The sequence below is a fragment of the Limulus polyphemus genome, unplaced genomic scaffold (genome assembly GCF_000517525.1).
Source record: "Limulus polyphemus unplaced genomic scaffold, Limulus_polyphemus-2.1.2 Scaffold1808, whole genome shotgun sequence".
Taxonomy (NCBI): domain Eukaryota; kingdom Metazoa; phylum Arthropoda; class Merostomata; order Xiphosura; family Limulidae; genus Limulus; species Limulus polyphemus.
The window spans coordinates 153,404-162,177 of NW_013667418.1; the positions used below are offsets into that span (position 1 = coordinate 153,404).

The 8,774-nt window shown below is 33.2% G+C and overlaps 1 pseudogene; it reads right to left on the bottom strand.

The window, feature by feature from the left end:
* LOC106465000 overlaps positions 1 to 8,087 on the bottom strand; it is a 28,568-nt pseudogene extending 20,481 nt beyond the window's left edge.
* Positions 8,088 to 8,774: the final 687 nt, after the last annotated feature.

Here is an 8,774-nt window from a genome sequence, read left to right on the forward strand (position 1 = left end):
TTTTTTAAAGTTCGTTGATTATATCTTAATGTCTGAAAGCAAATATAACAGTTTTAAATGCTCCTTACTTCTGTGTTTCCTAGTTTTTTCTTAATACTAGCTTCCACTGCAAAATGAAAAGCTGCTAAACTACGGGCTTCTTCCCTGTTGCTATCGAGGACTGGAACCAGTCTCAGAAGCCACTCTTTGGACTGTCTGTATATGTGTGTCAATGTTTTTCTGACAAACTCGTCAGGATCCTGGCTTGAGACGAAAGGCTCCACGAGGTCCAACGTTCCTGAACGCAGAACTTCAGCTTCTATTTCCTTATTGGCTACTAGCGTAGTGATAGCTAAGCAGGCATAGTACTTTACGCTATCGTCATAGCTGAAAGCTAATGGGAATAGCCACACCGGCACTTTCAGTTTTATCATTGCTTGCTGGATATCGGGTCCACCAAAAAGAGAAAGGTTGGCCAAAGCTCTGGCACAGTGACGTAGAGTGAGCATGTCTGTGTGTCGACAGCCATGAAGAATGGCATTTAATCCTCCGAATTTTATTACTTTACTGCAAGTTTCTTCCGAATGTCTCAAGAGATTTTCTAAGATACTATTACCAATCCTTAAATGGTAGATAGAGTTGGTTTTGCAGAAAGAGCATGCTACGGTTACCACATTTCTTAGGCCATTTTCTACAACGTAGGATCTATTGGAATCAGTCATACAGTTCTCCAGAAATTGTGCACTAGCAAACTGAATACTTTCATCAGTTAACTTACAGTTGTTTATAAGAATATGCAGTCCACCTTCTATACGAAGTATGTCACACAATTTATTACCTAAATCATCCCCATAAAATGGTAAATCCCAGACTTTTATTATCATTTTCGACATAACCAACAACATTTCTTCGACGTGTTTATTTGATGTCTGTAAATGTTTAATACAGCTCTCCAATCTAGAACAAAACCTGGCCATTGTTTTGTCCACTTCAAAGGGTGGTGATGGTGATTGAAGAACTTTGAGATCATCATTGAAATCTTCAATGATATCATGAAAAACATTCTGAACTCTCTTGGAAAATAATTCATCATCTAGAAGGGATATGATTGGGCTTTCAATTGAAGGTGATAATAATCTTCCAAATCCTACTTCTTGGAAATGCTGGTTGTTGAAAGTAGACTTGGTGCTACTAGATACTTTCAGCATAGTTGAAGAAGATACCTTTGCCTCGTGCTGTAATGAGGTCTGTGTGAAAGACTGACATTCCTCTTGAGTTGCTGTAGATAGTTTTTCTGCAGTGTACTCATCTGTTGCCAATTTTTGGGAGGAGGTTATAGCAATCTTTTGTTGTTGGTGAATATTCTCACCGATCGTTAATTGCGCCTGATCTTTCTTTAAAACGTTCACTTTCTCAGTAGAGTAGCCATCTGTTTCCAGAAGAGACTGGTCTGCTGTAAAAGAATGTTTTTCAACAAAATATAAATCACCTGTCATAAACCTTTTAAAGTTTTTATTGTCAGTTTTAGCTCTCTCACAGAAGAGTCTATGTGTATTTGTTTTGAACTTTGAGGGAGACAACATTTTCTTCTGTTCAAAACAAAACTTTGTTTCGGGAGAGGACTCCGAAATGTTATCTGCATTTTGGGATGTTATCTTCTTTCTGTTGTCGTTGTTGCTGCTGGTAATGGTGTGAGAAACTACATAAGCATTTTTACTGATGTTTTGGTTTTCTTGATTATGTCCATTTTGCTTGTCCTGGACTTGTTGGCTAATTTTAGATTGTATCATCTGGGTCCTCTTTTTGACTCTTGAAGTTGAAGTTGTAGAGGAAATGTTAGACGTTTTTGCATCATAATATCTGGAATAATTATCCGATCCTTTACTAAGTGAAGACAAACTGTTGTTCATCTTGCTCTTCATGGTGGCATTATTGTCAAAGATTCGGATTAACGAGCTGATATCAGTCTCAGAAGAAGTCTTTTGGTAATAATCTTTTGAAAAATCAGGCATCTAAATAAAATACTGATAGAGTTAAATAAATCATCATAACGAACAACTACATAATATTCTTATAGCTGTAAGACAATGATGCTTAGACTTAACATTCAGCTTAAAGGAACAATATCACTCATGCAAAATATTATATAACCTTATGATAAATACCTATCAATATACTTTAATATGAATGGTTTTTAATAATGAATATCTACCAAACAATTTAAATCTTGTCAATAAAATAACGGATAAAGTTACATATATTTTCTACTTGAATATAACTATTACTCAGATTCCACTCATATTCAAGTAAATTTTATGATTTATCACACCTTAAGCACGTTATACAATCAGTGAAAGTAAAGATCATACAAATATGTTGCCTCAACTAGTTATAAATTCAAAAAAATCCGTGAATATTTTTCCTTTACAGAGAATATATATACTTCTTTTTTTAACTTATAACCAAGTAATGTTTGATCAAGGTTGTATATACTAAAAGATGGAACTAGATGCGCATTTTTCTGCAAGTTTTAAATGTGAGAAATTCTGTTGAAAGTGTTCCAATAACGAGAAGTTTTAAATGTTTAGAGCAAAATCTACCAAACATATGTTCGTAAGTACATAAAATTTTAATTCTTCGGTTCTATAGAATTGGTTATTTCAAAGATGTAATTTTGTTTTGATAATTTATCAGCGATTTGACAAATTAAGAACTTTTAAGGAACATTTCACATTGCCTTTACGAAACTGTCGTTGCTGCTTACATTGTCCATAGTTGATTTTTAAGCTGTCGTTTCATTTCGAAGTGCAAAAAAATTCTTGTTTGAATCATGTACAGTTATTACATCAAACAGTGAAATACACTTGAGAAAAAGCAGGTTGCACTGTTTTTGATATAATCTTATGGAAAGCTTTCCATAATGGTATTACAAGAACTGGTTTCAGTGAATGCACTATTTATCATCATTGTTTCAAATTTGTACACTTTATACTTTATTAGTAAGGACATATATGTTACTTATAAGTGTCTCCCAGTGGGTCAGAAGTAAGTTTACACAGCAGAAAACCCCATATGGTTTTATTATAAGACAAACAAATAAAATAATGAAAAATTCTTGTAAATATTTGTAACTAATTTTCAGGGCTATCCAAAACGAAGAAATACTTGTTTACAATCTAGAGGAAGCCAACAGCAAGAGAAGAAGACAAACTAAGCACATATGTGATCCCTAAAGCCGCGTAAGATATTACGTGACCCACTCCAATCTCTGAAACAAGTCCACCAGAACAAGTAATAAGAAACACCTGATGAAATTCAATATATATTCGTTATATATATATATTGGCACTACAACTGCCCACAGCTATCGATAAAAACGCTGTTCAATCATATAATGGCTCATTTTGGCCATCTAGAATGAAAACACGTTTATTAATAGAGTTAATTTATGTACACTGTTAATGTACTTAAGTTAACTCTGATTCTTTAATTCATAGAAATTCATCTTTGTTTCTATCATTTATTTTACTGCAATTAGGAATCAATTGTTTTTAGTATGATATATATGTTGCTGTAAATAGTTTGAGACTTAGAAAACCATGTATATATTTAGAAGTTTGTTTGAATTTATATAACGGAAGCATAAACTTTACTAGACTTTTTCACTAACAAAATGTACCGTCTCTCTCTATTCTGTGAATACCTGACCTCTGGTACACTTTGTCCTAAGAATACCTAAACATTTATTAATTTCCAGGCGGAACATAATGTTTAACTAATTTTGATCGGCACACATAATTAATCACTATGTTATTATCATTACTACTGTATAATCATCATTAGTTCAATAAGGAGATTACAATTTATTATCATACTTAACACATTCGAGAGGCCTTATTAGCACACTGACGTAAACACTGATTCCATAAGAATGCTTACAGAAATACTGTACCATTACCATTATTTAACGTAAAGTGATCAAAATTTAATATTAACCATAACACATTTACTTGATCATCACTGTATGTCTAAGCACACTTAATGGACAAGAAATAGACCGATAAAAGACGGTCGAGACTGCCAACGACTTCGCTGTAAGTAAAGGTTCGATTATTACCTCGAGAATAACAAGTTACACATTAGCACGAAGTGTTCTCTATGGATGTGTAGTTGCTCGAAAACAGCTGGTGAGAAGAGGTAACTAAACCAAAAGGTTGAAATGGTCATTAAACAACAAACAGTGGAATGAGTAAAGCTGGAGATATGTGCTATTTATCGATTAAAGCAATTTTGAATTGTTTGAAAACAGTTAACGACAGTTGCTCGATTGTTAAGAGGAGAACGATATTACAGTCAATATACAATATCTGCAGTGAAGCATGGTGGAAGATAAGTAGAAGTTGGAGCTATATATCAGCCAATGGTGTTGGTGATCTACTCAAAATTGGTGTCAGTCCGAATGTCGGCAAGTGCCCGTAGAGTTCTTGTTCATCATGTCATTTCCTCGGGAAAATATCTCAGTGTTCTAGGATTCATCTCACAGCAAGATAATGATAACAAACATAAAGTAAATTTGGTAGAACAATATCTTGACGGTAACGAAGCCGATGAAACACTAACAACCACAGCTTCGCTTGCTCCAGTTCCGAGATCAAAAATATTGAGGCTGTATGAGCTTATGAAGTAACTGAGGCAGACCAAAAACCCTGGCTGAATTGTGGTAAATAACACAGGACATTTGGGACACTATTCCTTAACCGTTCTTCGATAAATTATACGTCATCATGAAAACAAAGTGTAATATTTTGTGTACAGCACAGGGTTCTATAACAAAAAAATAGTGCACTTTTTCCTTTTTCTTTGATATTTTCAGTAATAATGTTTTGTATCGTTAATAAATTCGACATCTAGTTACCATTATTAGTTGTTTGTCATTACTCTATGTCTATCGCTTCTTTGTTTCAATAATTGTTTCCGTTGCCGTATGTGTTGAAGTTTTTCATATTACTCGTTAATAAATGAATATTTAAGATATGAAGGGTGATCATTCAGGGCCTACATTTATCTTAAGAGGATGTAATTTTAATGAAAAATAAAAATCACTTGTATCTTCTGCTAATTAGTGACAGCGAAATGTCACTTATTAATTTATAGAGTAAACGAGGGCATTTCAACGGACGTATTTGACCATCATGTTAGTTAAAGTCGAAAGAGAAGTCTGACAAGGCGGTTTGATCTAAGCAAACTTTACGATCAGCACATATTGCTTGAGGTAGACAAGTCTATTACAGTTCAAGTCTGATACTGTCATGTCTGGAATAATTTATCAGGAGATAGAGCTGAAAGTGCAAATGTATTATGTAAACCTTTGTACTGTGTCCTCAATTGCTTATCTCTGTATTTTAAAGGCTTTATTATATGCGGCTTTTAAGTTAAAACTTTGAAACAACTGTTCCAAAACAGGCAGCGAAGTGGGCATTCTATAGCAAAGTAAAATTACTAGAGTTGTGGAATCTAAATATATAGAGCTAAGAAAATTTGTTTGATGAACAAATATTCTTCCTGAATGACAACAATGAATGGATTACACATTATGAAAGTCATGGAATGTTAAGATCCTTATGAAATTTCAAATCCTCAGTAATTTGTATGAAGGAATTTTCAATTTCTTTTTTTCATTTTGCTTCTCTTCTCTGTTTAGCTCGTGTCGTCTCGTTTTAATGAGTCATTATAAAACAATTCCTGTCTTCTTGTGGTGAGTTGCTTGATTCTTTCACGGTCTGTCGATTGAAACGGGTGACAAGATGAGTAGTTTCTTAATTAATAGTTCATTCGTTTTTTTTTTGGAAATTATCTCATACAGAACCGATGTATAAATACATAGGCTCATTCATGCTCAAATCTCCCAAACTACGCCACAAAAACAACGTTATAAAACATGAATTGAAACATCATTTTCATTATAAAGATGATTTAAGATGATGATTACCTGTAGTTAAGCACAAAGCTACACAATGGGCTATCTGTGCTCTGTCCACCACGGGTATCGAAACTCGGTTTCTAGTGGTATAAGTCCGCAGACATATCGCTGTGGCACTGGAGAGCACAATATGAAGGACCTGATACGAAGTTTAGGATTACAACATATATGGAATGTTTTTTGTTTTTTTAAAGGTTTAACTCTGACATCATAAAAACATATTTACTTATTTATTACTTAATATTACTGTATGTTTACAGATGGTGTTGTTGTATCATTTTTATATTTTATGAAGCCACCGTTACATACAAAGTAAATATTGCGTCCAGGTAGTGAAAATGAGTTTTTTCTCGGGCTACTCCCATTTTCCTTCCACATCAAAATTCTGGGTATTAAATCCACACATTCCCACCCATTGGTTTTGTGCTAATCCGCAATCGCATGTTGCCTTCGGCTCCTTTTGCTTTATGCTTGCTTGGGCCACACATCGCGACGAGTTATTTAAACTTATATCAAAACGCCGTGTTTTTCTGTTTTGTTTTTTCGTGAAGTTATGGATAAACCACCTTTTACTACGTGCGGGGTGAAGAGAAATAAATTTCTGAACATTCACGATTGAATTTGATTTGAAACTTTCAGTTTCAAATCAAATGTAATAAATCAAATTACTATCATGATTTTGCGGATGATAAATATCTCTAAAGAAGAAAACTGAAACGTGTAAGATCCTTTATATAAAAAATATAGTTTTATTTCTTGCTTTATAACGTTGTTCTGTGCCTCGCATTGATCGGATCGATATCTTTATCTGTAGTATTTTTATTTGACGATCTTTTTTTTTCTTTTCTTACCAGAAAGACAGAAGTGATGTTGTGAATTGTACAGTTTAAGAAACGGTTATATTCATGTATAGGATGTGATAAACACTGTTCCAGGACACGTGACAGTGGTAACCGGATTAGTTCATGTGAATGTTGTTGTTCCAAAATTTATATTTACTGGCTAATTCGGGTAAGCTTACTATTAAGATTATACTAGCGACATTGTTTTGTTGATATTAATCCAGCGTATACCATACATTCGACAGTTTTCTACATATTTATGTTAATCTCTCTCTTTTTTTTTGTACATTGAATTTCTAGTTTAGTAGCCACGTTCTCCATTTCGTCTATCTGTCTCTTTTAAATGCCCAAGTTTCTGTTCATGTTCTTACAATTTAGCTTCTGATTCTTTTATGTAACTGTTGGGATTTCTACAAAATATTACAATTTTTTTGCGAACTGTTAAACAACAACAACACAAACACACACACACGCGCTTGTGGATGAAAATAACAATATAACTAAATTATTGATTTAGAAATAAAATAATTTTAATGATAACAAACTTATATACATATCCTCAGCCAATACAACAAGGTAAGGTTAAGTTTCGGAACTCGAACTAACGAAGTGATATCGATCTTGTATTCATATAACACGAAGTTTACACTAAATCTTATGAACAGTATATTTAAATAAGAATAGTGTAGTACAACAGTATTCAAGGTGTGGTTTTGAATGTTTACTGTAGTTTGATAAGATACATTCAGGTGTGGCTGTAAGTATGTGATTTACGATCAAATAATACCTATGGATGATCTGAACATAAGGCCAAAGCCTGGTAAAAGTATAATTTTTAATTACATGTGACGCATGGATTGTTTCACAAGAAAGTAATCTGATTGCATTATAGAACGTTACTGTAGTTTTACGCACTTTGAAGAGTTTAATTTGACATACAATCCTCGTGAAGGGATTTTATTCTTGATTTGTCCTGCTATTTATCTCTGTTAACAAACTTACCGATATAAATGGCAAGTGCTTTAACTAGAAGTTAATAGCCAGAACTTAGCTGATACAAGTGAAAAGTGCTTTAATTAGAAATTAATTGACAAACCGTAGCTGATATAAGAGGAAAGTGATTTAACTAAAAGTTAATAGCCAGATATTACCCAGCTTCGCCTACTTCAGTGTAAATTAAAACCAGTATTAAAGACAGTCTAAAACCAAAATCCTTTGCTTACCTGATTTTTTGTTTTTTTTGAAGGTAGCATTCCTCTGAAAACATCAAGAGCGTTTTTCATCATTTGTTTTGCCATTGTGTACTTTTAACAGGTTAGCTATATTCAGGTTTTTGAGTTATAAATTAACTGGAATCACAAATAAATATATTTAGTAGGTGTAGACTGTTCGCAAAAAAACATAAATTTGATAAGAAACAAGCTACTCACAAGTTCGTCTAAATGATACTCAGCACACGTATAAGCTGGCATTATAAATGTCATGAACATCGAAAACGTTCCAGAAGTTATCAGAAAAAATGTTTCACATATCTGTTTTATAAGGTTCCAAAGTAGAAAGCATGCACTTACGTGACGTGCTTTATCTAATCCAAATAGAGTAGTTCACTTATTCCAACTGGAGACTGATAACTATCTCAAGACAGTAATTACTTAAGAAACAAAAAATAACAATAAAGTTTATTTCATCGTGATAAAATTATATGTATGAAATCAACTGTTCTGCCTCGCAGCAATATCCATAGATATTAAAGGCATATAACAACCCGTCTGTCTAAAGTTTATGTAAATTCACTAACTGCCTACAGGCTCTAGAGTATTTGAAATTATTATGGAAATGATACATATACACGGGTCAGAAAGAAATATTAATTGCAACCAAATGGCCATTTTATCAATATAAAAGAAAATATAATAAAAAAGCGAACAAATTGTACACCTTCCTTTTAATCTTACCAAAAATATATCAATGTA